Raw genomic sequence first — 14,873 nt, 5'->3', positions numbered from 1 at the left:
GGGCTGGCTGCATTCAAGCTGTTGGGTAAACTTATCCCAGCTCTCTTCCCTAGAGAGTTGATGGTGGAAAGGCATGGCAAGTGTTTTCCCTGAAGCACAGCATTGGGGTTGGAATTAGGGCTTTGGGTCAAGCCTCGCTATGAAGAGCCCTGCTAGCATAGTGCTATGGGAAGAGATGGCCCATTTCAAGGACATTAACCCCAAGGACGCTGGTAAAGTAATGAGGTCTGACCTCTCTTTGCCTCCCATCCAGAAGTGTGGAGTGCATGTTGTTCCAGGGCCCAGGTCCTCTGAAAAATCAGCCTCCTGCTGGGTTTTAGATGAGGGGTAGGAGCTTAGGTGACCTGTTTAAATAGCTACTGAATATTTGTGGGGGGGGAGGAAAAAAGAAAAAAAAAAAAAAAAAAAAGGTGAGGGGTGAACACGGAGCCTCTGCAGCAGTAATTTATTAGGCCAAATTCGCTCTTGTGTAACTAGACTGACTTTGGAGTTACACTAGGGATGCTTCGGCTTGTCCTTTTGACTCCTGACTCAAATTCCCTTGTACTAGTTCTGTGGGTTTGTGGTGGTGGTTTTTCCATTCCTCCTGCACACACACAAAATAAAAAAATCCCTGTGTAGCAAAAACATCCATCTATGGAGATTTTCAAGTATGGGGGTAGGCTCTTAGGAGGGGGCCTCACCATGGCTAGCTGGGAAATTGGGCAGGAAAAGAAGTTGTCAGGATACTACCTGAGAACAATAGTTGATGAATCAGCTGGTGCCGGTGTGAATAAACTGTTGTATGGGCTGCTACATTGCTCAGCTTCCACTGCCTACTGCCTGCATGTGGCTCTTGCTGATGATGGATAATAGTAGCTTTTGTGGCATTAATGAGATGAAAACAATCTAAATTGCTCCCACTATACCTTATCTGTGGGCATCTTATGAAAGAGAATTGTCCCGCTCACCAACCTGGAAGCAGGAGAGACTGAAGAGTTTCTGCCTCTTCCAGTGCAGTGAACTAGTGAAGAGCAAAAAGGACTTTTTCTTGTAATGCCTTGTCAGCCTTCACCCCTGGTTGCACCTTTAATCTTGCTTAAGAAGTTGCAGGTCTCAGTTGTACCTGCTGGCATTTGAACCCATGTTTATGGAAAACCTAGGTTTTGTACGTTGTAGGGTAAAATTGAAAAGTACTTGGGTAATATAGGAATCACGGGTTCCATTTTTAAAGTGACAAGCATTGAAGAGCTTGCATCTTGGTGAAAGTCAATGGGCCTAAGCTAGCTAAGTCATTGCAGTGCTTTTGAAGATGCTGTCTCCTGTGCAGTGCCTAGGCCACATCAAGGGGAATTTCTTGAAGACGTATCTCTTCTAGTTCCTAGGCAATTGCATGCTGACACCCCACCTGGTATCCGAAAGTAGTGCTGGGGTGGGGAGGTGCGTTTTAATTAGAGGGGCTCTGAGAGCTGCTCTAATGAAAGCGCCCAGAGTGTCGTGTATCAGTGTCCCCGCGCTGAAAAATGACAGCGGGGGCACTTTTAACTAAAGCTTGTCGAACAAGCTTTAGTTAAAGTGCCCCTGCTGCCATTTTTCAGTATGGGGATGCTGATACACGTGACGCTGGAGTCTGCTCTGATGCACATCAGAGTAGCCCTGCTGCACGTGTATAGGCGCCAAGAGCATCTCCTCCCAGTGAAGGGCTGCAAAATGCAACTACAGCGCTCTGTAATCAGAAGGCTTCAAAGTGGGGGTGGGCGGGTGGGTGTTTGAGTAATAAAAAAAAAAAAAAAAAAAAAAAAGGGTTCTTCCTTGTTCCTCAAAACCCAAAGCTGTTATGAGACACTAGTGCGCCCCTTTCTAACAGAACTCATTGGGTTAGGTATTAAACTGCTGTGTCCCACATACAAGGGATACAGTCAGATCCAAGTCCATGAAATACCAATTGTGGGGGTTGTATTTTGAAGGTAGAATGAGTCACATACTGGTGACTAGCAGGGACCGTCTCCTCAAGCAACTGGAAGGAGAGTTAAAAACACGGAAGCCATTGTCTTGCTTCCTGTGCGAGTATTTTGGGTGAAAGGGCTCTCGGAGCTGTGTGACTCATGCGAGGCATTTTTTTCCCCCATCTTAATGTATTTTAGGAACAGAGACCTGCATTCCCAATGATGCCCAGCCAGTCTGAAGCACCCTGTTCCCTGAGCTTTGGATCCCTCCCTCCATTGAGAACAGGAGACCATGGTAAGAAAAGTCCTGTTGCAAGATAAACCCAACATGTTTGGGGTTTCTCTCTGTTTTGATTCCTCTCTTTATAAGCATTCTCCCCTGCTGGTGTTAGCATTATCCCCATTTTTCCACATAACGGGGATTACAAAGTTCTTGGGTCTTGCTCAGCATTATGCATTGAACAAGTGGCCATAAATAAAACCCAGCAGTTCCTTATTCCATCAGCTAGGTACATTTGAGAGGATCAGTCAAGTCTTCAGATCCCATGAGAAGGGGAAAACGAGACAGCCAGTCTCTCTCGTGCTGCAGTTCCAGTGGTATTTCCTTGAGCCCTCCGTCCCTTTTAGAAATACAGCTAGCCCATTCGTTCTCCTCCCTTGCTTGTGCCTGACAATCCTCCTCTTGTCTCTTGTTGAGCCTGTTTTCTTCTGATTTTTACCTATGCGACCATGTGTGCATGGGGATGGGAGAAAAGCCAGTTTCCTGCACTCTAACCTCATACCATAGCTCCCAGCACAAACCCTCTGATTTTTCTCACTCTGAAGGGTAACACTAAACACTTGGCTGCTATGTTGTCCCCTCTTCTCATCCAGTGGCGTTGGGGTTGCTGCTGTTATGTTTGGTCCTGGTTTAACTTGCAGTATCTGCTAGGATGCCAGCATACTCTGCTGCTGTTCATGGTTGGAGGGGAGCATTTTTGCTGTCTTCCATCCTCCAGCTGCTGCTGTGCGTGTCCCAGATAGTGCTGCAGTATTGATCCAGGTGACTACCAAAGGGGGTGCAGGAGCACAGTGTTTGGTTTGGCATGGCATAGGGAGGACATTGCTGGGGAAAGGGGCATCCACAGGGTGACTTGCCCAGCAAGTCTTGGAACAGCCCTTGCCCTGCACTGGGTGCTCTCCGCCAGCATGTCGTATGCTCCTCTGCACATGTGCAGGGGCCAGGCCAAGCACAGGGGGTCTACGTGCTTCCTGTGGCAGTGTGTGATATTTGCTAGGGCACCTCCTAGCAAATATGCTCTCAAATTGGTGCCCACCTGGGGCCCACTCTTGCTAGCTTCTGAAACCCTTTTGTTGTGAGAGAGTGGCTGGCAAAACTGCCTGGTAGGAAACGGGGCGAGTGGCTTTTAATGCAACCCATCCCAAAAGCAAGGGGAGAAGCAAAGTGGAGGATGGGCCCTGTGTGGCCACATCTGCGTCTTGACTGGAGAATGGGCCAAATGAGTTACTCTGAGGTGGGTTAGCTTGAGAGGAGAGCTCTGGAGAGACCCCTTCATGCATAAGTACAGCAGCAAGGATGTAACCCAGGCAAACCCAGCAGGGGTGGCTCTGACCAAATGGAGCTTGTGCCGTGGGTTTGCGTGGTGCCTTGCTCCAGCCCCGGCAGTGTGAGTCAGCAGGGATGTGGGTGGTGAATTCATTGACTCAGATACAGTCACACATCCTGGGGTCCCAAGTTTGCCGCAAGGCTGGGACAGAGGTGAGGCTGCCGACAGCTATTGACTTTGGGCTTATTGCCTGATGATAACTCCCTTGCAGATTGCTTGGTTAATAAGTCACTGAGGCTGAAAGTCCTCACTTGAAAATCTGTAGCATGCTGGCCTTGCTCCAGGCCTCTCTGGGGATTTGGAGTTGCCGCAGGACCCCTGAACAGACTGGCACTCGCTGCGCGCTTGGCAGTTGGAAGAGGCCATAGAGCCGAGCCAGCTAGGAGAAGGGATGAGCCTGCTTCCAGGAGACCGGGCAGGGTTACATCCTCGGCCAGCAAGCATCTGCTCTGTGGTGGGAGTTTGCAGGGGCTTCTCTAACACATCCCCATCGGTCAGGACTGGGTCTGCTTCTGCTACGTCTGTGCTGCAGACAGACCCTTTAAATGACCGACCTTGACATTGCTGATAGTGTGCTGTCGCAGCACAGAGCTCTGTGTGGTACGCAAACCCACCGGCTCTCCTAAGCTGGGTTTTGCAGCCCACACCAAGCTCTGCTGCTTTGAGACGTTTTTCTAGACAGAGCTGAGCGAGCTAGTGCTCAGGCAGGATGCGTTTACATTGCAATCAGGTGTGGTGTACCATTACTTCCCCATAGCCTGTGTCGGTCAAGATTGCCGGTACCTGCGTGCATGCACACACCTCTCCTTGGGTGAGTGTGCTAGCCCTGTGCTTAGGACCTCCTGGGTTTTCTTCACCTTAGAAGGGGGTCCAGAGCAGTTCTGTGCTGCTCAGACATGCCAATTTTGGCCGTCGTTGGCACTGAGACGAGGCTTGCAGTGAATACCCAAATGGATGAGAAGATAGCCATCCTGGCCAATGGACTAGTTCAGATAAATGGGCAGGTATGTGGTAGGGCCTCAGCTGCACTGTAAGGCTGCTCTAGTGGTGTTCCCCAGCCTTCTAGGCAGGATGCAAGGGAAACAAGTTGCCGGATGCTTGATGGTGCCATGTGAGGAGTACCGAGTCCTAACTTTGGTCCCCTTGCTCTTGGTATTCCAGGGGCTGAGACTGGGCAGACCGATGTCATTCCAGGGAGAGATGGCTCTGAGCTGTGGGTACTGCCTGGCCAGCCTGAGCAGGTGAAACACCTTGCTCGTGGTTGGTAGGGCAGGGGTGTACTCTGCTAGGCACTCAGGTGCTGCTGGGGACTTAGTGCCCCATCAAGCAAAGTGAATAATCATGAGCAGACTGGGCTGTAGGTGGGAGTGCAGCCTACCCAGGATAGCTGAGGAAAGCACTGCTCCATGGGCCCTGTCCTTCCCCCTCCTGCCCTATGGGCTGCTGGCTGGTTCTTCACATCTGCCTGCAAGAAGCATTTGCTCCCTGACTGCCTGCGCATGTGACCTCTGCCTGCAGCACAGATCTAGCCAGTCCAGAAAGCACCAAAGGGTGAGGTTTGCAGCAAAGGAAGCAAGCTGTACAGCAAAGGAAGCAAGTTCTGCAGCTCAGGAGCGGGTGCAGCTGGCTCCATAGGCGTTTGGCCTACTGAATGGAAGCTAGCACTAAATTTGCTCTACTCCCACAGACTTCTGGTCCAGGCTCTGTCTCTTGGGCTTAGCAACAGGGATACTTACTGACCTGCTGTGACCTCTGACCCCTAGAGTCACCTGGGGCATTGGGTCACTGGGATTCCTGCACTCCAGACTGCATGAGGTCATCGGAGAATTCGGCTTTCTTGGGATAATGCAGCCCATGACAGCATGTGGGTTTTTTCTTTCCCCTGTTTATCTGGTTTTCTATGCCCAAAACATTTACTTTGGCTTGACTTTAAGCCTTGTGTCCCTCCATGTGCTCATGGAATAATAATTGCCATGTCTGCAGTGTTTCTGCTTTCTAAGCATTTTGCAAATTTATTCCTGCCTCTAATTCCTCCAGGAGGTAGGTCATAATGATTCCTTTTTTCTTTTTTTTTTTTTTTTTTAACAGATGGGGAAATCGAGGCACGGCCAGGGTAAGTAACTAGCCTAGGGCTGCAGGGGGTGAGTGTTGGCAAAGAAATGGCTTCAAAGTTGTGGTGCGCGGCACACAAGACCCCACTCCGCTATGAGCAAAGATTGAAATTCTCTCTTGGGAGCTGTTGGATGTCTAACCTTGGCTGGAGGCCAGTCTGCCTCTTGTGGGGCAGGGGTAGAGGGAGGTAGCTTATCTTGACAGCTCTTTCATTTTAAATTTCACAACTAAACAACCAGTTAAGTCTTCTTAAAATGAGGGATCATTGACTTGTCTTAATTTACACAGTCGGTATCATACAGGGCCTGATCTGTTGATCTCAATGGGGTCAGGGGATCTTTTCACCAGTGATTGCAACAGAGTTTGGATCAGGCTATTGGTGCCAATGAAATGTAGCTGCTATGGCAAATAAAGGCTCGGTGAATGTTAAACAGACGCAGCTCCAGGTGCAGCGGTATGAGATCCTGGACACCCCCCACCCTGGTTCCCACACTGTCTCAACCTTGACTGTAAGCAATGTCGTTTCTGGGGTGAGTGGTTTGGTTCAGCATCCATAGCCCATTCGAGCCTTGATGCCTTTACCAATTAGTTTCAGCTCTGGTGGGAATTGTAATGATGTAGGCACCCTGGGGATTGGCCCGAGATAAAATAGAAAATTTAGTTTCATCTAATTTCAGAGCTTTGTCATCATTTTGGAGTTTATGATTGTTTTTAATAGATATCGCTATAAAACATCCCATTTGGAGAACAAATGTTTCTGGTATCTTGTAAATAAAGAGTTGATTTTATGCAGGGGTTTTGCTGAAACTACGTTGTTCTTCAAGAATCTGCGCACATGAATGGAATTGCCAGTGGATCTTGGGGTGGGGGGGGGTGAGGCTTTGAGGCACCTAAAAGTAGTAAATCTGTTTATTCAAACGTGCCAAGTACTGCTTGGACAATAAGATGACAGACTTGCAGTTTGAAGTCAAGACATGACAAGGCGAGATGTAGAGCAGAGGAAAAGTGTATCCAGGGAGCACGCAACAGTGGGAAGTGGATGCAGATGCATTGGCTAGTAATCATGCACCTTGAGGATTATGTTACTTATATAATGTATAAGGCTTATTATTAGTGTAAGATGAGGGAGATTCTGCTTTCTAGGAGACACTTGAAAGAAAGGCCTGGGCATGTCAGGTCTGGTAAAGAAGGACGGGACCCGGGCTTCCAGACACAGAAGTAGCATCATGGCAGGCAGCACGCATTTGCAAAAGGGTCGGGTGTGGAGCCGAGTTGTGCAGCCTGTGGAGGGAAGCAGCTATGGAAAAAACATTTTCACGAGAGTTACAGCTGTGCACATGAAACCTCAGCCTTGTCTTGCTTTGATGTGGAAATATGATTTCTGCCTCAGCCAGTGATGTCAGAGGTACTGGGGACTGGCTGGCCCTTTACAGTGGATGCTTTCTGTGCTATGTATGCAGTAGACTTTAAATATAAAGCACCTGTTAATAAGTGGAGGATGCAGCCAGTCTGGTTAGTCTCTTTGGTGTCCTTTTTAGAGACAACTTTATTGGGTATCTTGGAAGGGACAAGCCCCTGGACTAGCTGAGCAGGACAGGTCTATGTTGCTGGGTTAACGTGGGTGATATGCCCCTTGGTCTGAGTGCCTGCCATGAACAGCCACAGTGCAAACTCATGCTTCAGTTTTGATCCTTGCTGGCGCTGTACCTCCCCAGCTGTCAGTGCTGTGAGGGCTGTCACCCATGGTCCTTACTGGGGCATTACGTTTTACCAGTGAACTGTACTTGGGGGCACATGATGGGAATTGTGGGAAGACGTTGGAGTGCCTGCAGGAAAAGTGGGTGGGGGGAGTCGCTAGTGGGGGCCGAGCTGACTGTACCTGGGGTGCAGCCAGCGTGATCCTGGAGCTGCCCTTGGCTCCTTTTCACCACTGTGCCTTCTCCCCCTGACACCTGCTGCCAGGCTAGGATAACTCTGCCTCCTCTGAACAGCAGTGCCCATGTGGGCCAGCTGGCTGACGTGCTGGCATGAGATGGCCCTCCTCAAATAGCCACATGTGGGCAGAAATGCCAGCAGAGATTGTGGGGCTGGGACCCTGCTTCACACTCTGCTGTAGTCTCCCTTCCTTCTGGGCTGCCTTTCCCCTGTTCCTACGTAGGTCCCTCCTTCATCTTGTGCCCTGCAGGCTTTGCCCGCTTCTGCCTCCCCTTCCTTTAAGTGCAATCGGACTGGTGCTGTCCGCCTCCTTTCCCTCTGGTTCCGCTTTATTTTAGGCAGTCAGTGACTCACTGCAAAGGTATCTTCCCTGTTTGCATATCCGCTGAGAGCTCTCCCTGCAGGAGTGGCAACTGGGCAGGGTGAGGCTGTTGCCGGAGTGGGAACGTGGACAGCCCTGGCGCAGCAGGCTGAGACGGAGCTGGGCAGCAGGTGGATCCAACTCTTGGGAGCTACCAGTGAGCATTCGAGTCCCAGAGGTGGGAGAGTGGAGATTAGATGGGAGTCCAGAAAGACTTTGCTCAGCAGCTCCCAACAGGAGAGAAACAAATCTGAAGAGCCCAAGGAAATGGGTAATTCTCTTCTAAGCAGGGCCCCAGGAAAGCAGGTGCCTCAGGGGGCAGGGAAAATCCTGCTGTGGGTTTAAACGAGTGGTGGAGGGGATGTGAAAGTTTCGGCTTATTTGTTGGGAATCATCATTGGTTTTGTCCTTTTAGTAGGCCCATTGTTTGAACACGCAGCTGGGAGAGAGCGCTGGGACTCTTGCATAGCATATACCCACTGCTGTTGTAAGAAGCCCAGGAAACTTTTTTTCCTCCTGCCTGCCTGTCTGGTATATGGGACTGAACTGCCAACCTCTAGGTGCATGTGGAGGGAGATTATAGGGAACTTGCCTTATCTCTTGCCTTTCTTTAATGAGGGAGTTTTGTCTTGAACTTATTTTCAAGCAGTGTGCCTCTGTAGGATCTCTGTGGTGCTGAAGTAGAAAAAGGATGGCTTAAAATGGCAAGGTTACCACTGCTTAGGTGAGTCTGATTCTGGGTTTCAACCCACAGACCCTGGGCTGAGGTAAGTGTCCTAAGATTGGTGAGTTGACTGGAAACGGGGAAGTACTTGGAGACGCTTGAGCTCTTCTTAAGCTTCCCGCAGGACCTGGTTGCATCTTTGGAGAAGCATCTGCACTTGTTTGCCTTGGAAACCACTGAGCTTCATGCATCGCTGCAACAGGTCTGGAATTCCCCTGTCATTAAACTGGTGCTGGTTTAACCATATGATGCCCCAGATCATTTTTAGATAGCGGACCGGAAGTGACTGTGGAACGGCAAAACGGCGGGCCAGCATGCTGCAGACTGGAACTAACTAGCATCAGCCACCCCTTTTTTATACTCGGTATAAAAAAGGGTTGGCTGCCAGTCCACAGTATACCAGTCACTTCTGGTCCAGAAGCCAGCCCTCCTACGGACCGGCAGTCAACCCTTTGTGCCATGGCCCAGGGGTTGGGAACCTCTGCCCCAGATCATCCCCATCCTGACTTCAGTTGAATGACACGACCCTGGGAATGCATTGGTTGGTTAAATAGAGGCTTACACCCATAGAGGTGTATTTCTGGTTGGCAAAATGCCATTACTGCAGATCTTGTCTGAGCTGGTTCCTCCCCTCCGCCACCCTCCCCGCTTCATTGGAATATGTTCTCTCTAACAGAAGCATCTTTTGGTAATAGCAAGTCATAATTAACCTGCTCCTTGGGGATTCATCTGTTGTTGTGACCTGATTGTTCAGGTAGCTCCCTTCTGCTCGCTGCACTGTTATGGCATGGTCAGAACCCCTCATCTTCCATCCAGTATTTCAGCTGGGTAGGCAGAGTACAACAAAGACAGCAATACACTGGAAACAAGATTCAGAAGCAGCATGAGCTGGTGTAATTTGAACCCACAGGGCTCTTTCATCTTGCTCTGTCTTGCATGTCCTCCCCCCACTGCAAGTCTTGGTGGGCTGCTTTTCCTGATATAAATGCTACCTTCCTGCTCCTCTGGGTTTGCAGGTTCCACTGGTTCATGTGCACAGTTTAACTGCGTGCAGCTGTCGCCAGCACGGATTGCCTCGGTCAGTGCCGGGATGCTGATGGGCAAGATGCTGAAATTCTTGCTGCCCTTGGTTGCAATGCAAAGTATGCACCAAAGCACAAAACTTTCCATCAGTATGTGACCATGGAAAATGTGGACTAGCGAGAAGCGAAACTACTGCTAGACGAGGCGCCAAAGGGAAAAGCCTCTAAAATTACTCTCGGGGAGCACCGTCTCCAAGCAAGTCTCTTCCAACTGTTACTAATTCCGTCAGATTTTTCTTTCCCCCTTAAGACTTGAAAGCTGCTCCTGAGTGGCCCGCCAGAGATAACCTCCGTCTGGCTGGAAATGAAAGAGCAAACAAATGCCTCTCAAGAGCCAGACCCTTTTTTAAGCGTCACAAATGCCTGCCTTTTCTGCAGCAGCACCAGGGACTAATCTGTCTTAAATGAGCCTGGCTGTCTGCAGAGAAGATGCTTTTCCTTCACCCTGTCAGATAGCATTTTAAATCTCCATTGCAAAGCTTAAAGGCTTCCCCGAGTGACTGTTAACCTGGTTAGGCCCCATTTTGCAGTGGTAAATCCAATCCAGGGTCCTTGGAGGAGGCATGTGTGAGGAATCCAGCTGTCCTAGTCTCATGCAGCTAAAACCTTTGTGCCACAAGATATGATTGTGTATTCTCTGAAGATATAGATGTGCGTGTGTGTGTATACTCATTAGTAGTCTGTGGCAAGGTTCCATTAATAGCTGATAATGGAGATTGTGGGTCCAGCTTTTATAGACATTAAATCCTAATGGTCTGAGAGAAGAGTCAACATGCAATTGTGTGCCGAATGTCTTGAGTATTGATATTCATTTGGAGATTTAGCTTGCAAACTCTTTGGGCAGGAACACTATCCAACTACGTCACTGAATGGTGCGTGAGCTGATAGGGCCCATGCTGGGTTGATGCGGTTAGGTGCCACCATCAAACAACTGTACTGTAACTTGAAACAGTTGGCCTTTTCTGTCTCTAATCGTGGAAGATTGTTTGTTTCTCTGTATTTATAAAACTTGCCCACTGAACATGGTATTTTTACATGCTTTTCCTTTGGATGAAGTGACTTGTACTCCCCAACAAACTGATTTTTTTTTTTTTTCTTCTTCCTCCCCTGTAGCTCTCTGCAGTCCCCACCTACATGTAATTGCATGCCTGTGTTGTGTCTCTGTTCTATGTGGAACACTTTTATGGCTAGTTTCCCATTTTATGGTGCCTTAAATGTAGCACCTTTTCCATTTCTGCTTCAATGAAGGTGTTAATTAGGGCTGTGCGAAACGGCACTGTTCTGTTTCACCTTGTGTTTCGACGGTTTGACAGAACATTCGTCTCGTATTTCATTTCGAGTCGGAATAGCTGTTCCGTTCCATCCCGTCAAAACAGAAAAGCTGTTTTGACCCTGTTTCGAGTTTCGCTAGGGATAGGGAGGCAGCCCAGCTGGACTGACTTCCCATCCCCAGCCTGTGGTTGAAACGTTTCGAGGCCATTTCAACAGCCTTTGTTTCGTTCCAATTTTGCTGTTTCAACCTTGAACTTGGTCGGAATGAAACGGCCGGTGAAATTTTGCACAGCCCTGGTGTTAATCATGGCATATATGTAATACGTCTTGGGGGGGTGGAGTCCAACATGTTGAAGTGGACTGGCTTTGCCAACCCTAGGTCCAGGCAGGGTAGGGGTTTTCCCTTCAAAGGTGCAAAGGTGTCTGGTTATCTGTTGCTTTCAGTTTTTCCTGTTTGCATTATCTATAATGTATTTGCATCTGGTGCTCTTGGCAACAGCACAGCCCCCAGCAGAGATCCCTGTCTGACTGCCAGAAGCTGGACTCTAACTGGTTAGACCTGATTGAGGGAGTAAACTCTGGTTATCTGTTGCTTTCAGTTTTTCCTGTTTGCATTATCTATAATGTATTTGCATCTGGTGCTCTTGGCAACAGCACAGCCCCCAGCAGAGATCCCTGTCTGACTGCCAGAAGCTGGACTCTAACTGGTTAGACCTGATTGAGGGAGTAAACGGGATAAGTGTCTGGTTATCTGTTGCTTTCAGTTTTTCCTGGTTGCATTATCTATAATGTATTTGCTTCTGGTGCTCTTGGCAACAGCACAACCCCCAGCAGAGATCCCTGTCTGACTGCCAGGAGCTGGACTCTAACTGGTTAGACCTGAATGAGGGAGTAAACTGGGGATAAGTTACAGTCAATTTGCAGAGGGCTACTAGCACTTCAATACTAAACAGCTGAGTAACACTACACACATACAGACACACATGTAGACATGCATGCAAGCACTTGACTGGGCTGCCCTTTTGGTGAGGCTCAAGTAGAAAAGGTGTTGGGGGCCTGTTAGGTCAGCTAATGCTTTTCTAGGGCAATAGCAGAGCTGTCTCAGCTGGATGTCTGTACCATCTTGTGATAGAGAACCTTGAGCTTTGCAGATGGAAAGTATCATAGGTGAGTTAAAGTGTCTGGAGAAGTAAAAGATCATTATACTAGTTAGTGGAGATAACAGATGCACTGCATCTCCTACCTTGCCTCGTTTCCCCATCACTGTCAGATTGTCTCTACTGTGTCTTCTCCAGAGCTTTGTCCTGTCTAGCTTTCAGTGGGACCTTGCCATTGCCCCAGAGAGGCTACCGTAGAGTCCCTTTAGCTCTTGCCGCTGGGAACAAAAGCAGTGTGTGCTTTGAGGACATATCATTACCCTTTTCTGTGTTTGAGTGCTTGACTCCCCTTTATTGGTCCTGTCCCTGAACTATTTATTGCTTCTGAGATAATCTGACTTGCTCTGATACCACGGGGGAATATTGAAGTACTGATTGGGTCATTGTTGAAACAAGGCAGCCAGGTCTACAGCCTGGCTCATCTCTGTTTGGGGAAGGTTTGATCCTTGGATTGCTTGCTGGAGGACAGGCTGCACAAAGAAAAGATTGGTTAGTGGACAGTTGTTGCCTTTTTCCCCAGGATGGAGGAAGTGATTCTACCTTTTCTCCTTCCTGGTGTGCCTCCTTGGCTAGAAAGTATCCAGGTTGTAGCCATATTGGTCTAGAGAAAAAAACAATTGGGGGATCATGGTAAAAGTGATATCTTTTTATTAGAACAAGATTCTTGCAAAAAAAAAATTCTTTAATTGCAAGTTTTCGGACACGCACCCTTCATCAGGCATCGGGGAAAAGATTATAAAAGTCCTCCTGGGTAAAAATGAAAGAATACACTTGGCTAGAATATACTCACAGCCCTTTATTTCTCCTTCCAGGCAGCCTCCTCAGACACTTCCTAGTGTTTAAGGCTTGAAGGGGCCATTTATAATAATCTGGTCAGGGCTCCTGCATAATCTAAGCCCCAGCATTTCCTTCAGTGACTCTTGCATCAAGCCTAGTCCCTTACTGAACTACAGCACATCATTTAGAACCGACCCAGTCTTGAAGGGAAGAGCCCCAAGCGTGGCAAATACAGCTCAGCTGGGCTGATCTGGTCCAAATACTAACTACATCTGCTGTGCCTATAAAAGGTCTTATTTCTGGCTTGGATTTTTTCTTTTATTCTAGCTTTTAGTTCATGGATCTTGTTCTCCTTCTGTCTGTCAGGCTAAAGGCACCACTGGCATTTGCCCAAAGATGAAATCCAGTTTCACTGGGAACAGAACTGGGTCAGGAAAAAAGGCATCCAAGTTTGTATTCTGATATTTCCCCTAACCTGCCCTCTGTTCACACTCACTTAGGCTTGATGATCCTTTTTTTTTTTTACCTGGGCTGGTATAGAATGGATGGGAAACTTGCATGTCTCAGAAATGTGTGACTATCCCTCCAAAAAAAAAAAAAAAAGACACTTTTTTGGATCTCAAGACAAACCTCTCTAAAACAAAGGCAGCACCCCATTGTGCTAAAAAGATCCATGAGTAGATTCCCTGCCTTACAGGGATAAAACCATGAGGGTTAGACCTACATTTTAACTTTTTAAATTTGGCCTATCGCATTCATGTGACTCTGGGAGCCAGAGCTTTAAGACTGATATCACAAGAACTAGCAGTACTGCCTCCCTGAGGCTCTCTGGCTGTGTAAAAATATGTTAAAGTAGCCCGATCATAAATCAGAATTGGAGTGCTTTTGCTGTCGTCTGCAGGTGGATCCGTTCCCAGCGAGTTCTCCTCTGATCCTATGCGGAGCTTGGGAGTAGCACTGTGCATACAAGCAAAACCACCAGGAGTTTGAACAAACTTGCCTCAAACTATTTATTAGGCATCTGGAAACTCTTTGTCATCCCCACTATCTATCTGAGCAGGGCTGTTTGGACCTGGAGGAGCAATTTAGATAAATATGGAATCCAGACAAGTAAGCTGGCTTCTTTCTTAATATTAATTATCTGTAAAGTTTAGAGGCCTTCAGTTGGATTGGAGCGGGGGGGAGGGTGCATGGGAGGGCAGGGGAAAGGGTGTCTGTTGATGTATAGTTGGAAATCTCCACCTTGAGAGCTGATTTCTTATTCTTATGGCTGTTTGACTGTTGCTTTGTTCCCTAGACTCTTGCCTCCTATAGATCAGATGGAGGAGGAAGATGGAACCAACCTCTCATCAGTGGATGCCAGCTGTGAGTGTTTCTTTGGCAGTGTCTTAGCTGGTTGTTGTGAACAATAGACAAGGAAGCAATCAGCAAGTATACTGCCCTAGAAGTGCTGCACATTGTTGGGCCTGCATCGCACCTCGTCTTGTCACTGAGTAAGCCTCTAGGTTGGAGCCCTGCCCGCCCCTGCCGGTCCCACCCCATGCCCTGTTCTGAATTGGAGGTCAGGGCAGCAAGTGCTTTTGCTGGAAGAAGGGAGAGAAAACGAGGGAAGCTGTCGGGCCTGGATGACACGGTGACTTGCTTCATGCAAACAGATGAAAGAGAAGCCAAGCAAGCTGCTGCTCACTCCCTCCACTTCCACCCACCTGTGCGCTTGTGGATGCAGGAAAATAACATTTCCAGCCATTGACCGCAAATGTCAAGGATGTCGGTAGCACTTTTACCCATGAGGAATTATCTGGGCTCGAGCCTTGGGCTGGTAACAAGGAAACACTGCTTGTGTTTTTTTTTCGCCATAGGGCCCTGGAGTGGGGCAGCAAGAAGCTTTCTCCTGTGGCCGCTGCTGCTTCTAGGCTCTGTT

At 48.4% G+C, this 14,873-nt stretch overlaps 1 long non-coding RNA gene across 2 annotated transcripts in view; it reads left to right on the top strand.

The window, feature by feature from the left end:
- Window positions 1-14,833, top strand: part of LOC102369337 — a 16,775-nt gene extending 1,942 nt beyond the window's left edge. Inside the window, exons 2-5 of one of the 2 annotated variants that reach the window (XR_003091771.1) lie at window positions 2,124-2,220; window positions 5,621-5,645; window positions 13,854-14,062; window positions 14,250-14,833. This is a non-coding gene — a long non-coding RNA (uncharacterized LOC102369337). The remainder of the gene's footprint in view (window positions 1-2,123; window positions 2,221-5,620; window positions 5,646-13,853; window positions 14,063-14,249) is intronic. The other variant, XR_003091770.1, reaches the window with a different exon arrangement.
- Window positions 14,834-14,873: the final 40 nt, after the last annotated feature.

This window comes from Alligator sinensis, unplaced genomic scaffold (assembly GCF_000455745.1).
Source record: "Alligator sinensis unplaced genomic scaffold, ASM45574v1 scaffold457_1, whole genome shotgun sequence".
Classification (NCBI taxonomy): domain Eukaryota; kingdom Metazoa; phylum Chordata; order Crocodylia; family Alligatoridae; genus Alligator; species Alligator sinensis.
The sequence above is the reverse complement of the archived record's forward strand: the minus strand, read 5'-3'. Positions and strand labels throughout refer to the sequence as shown.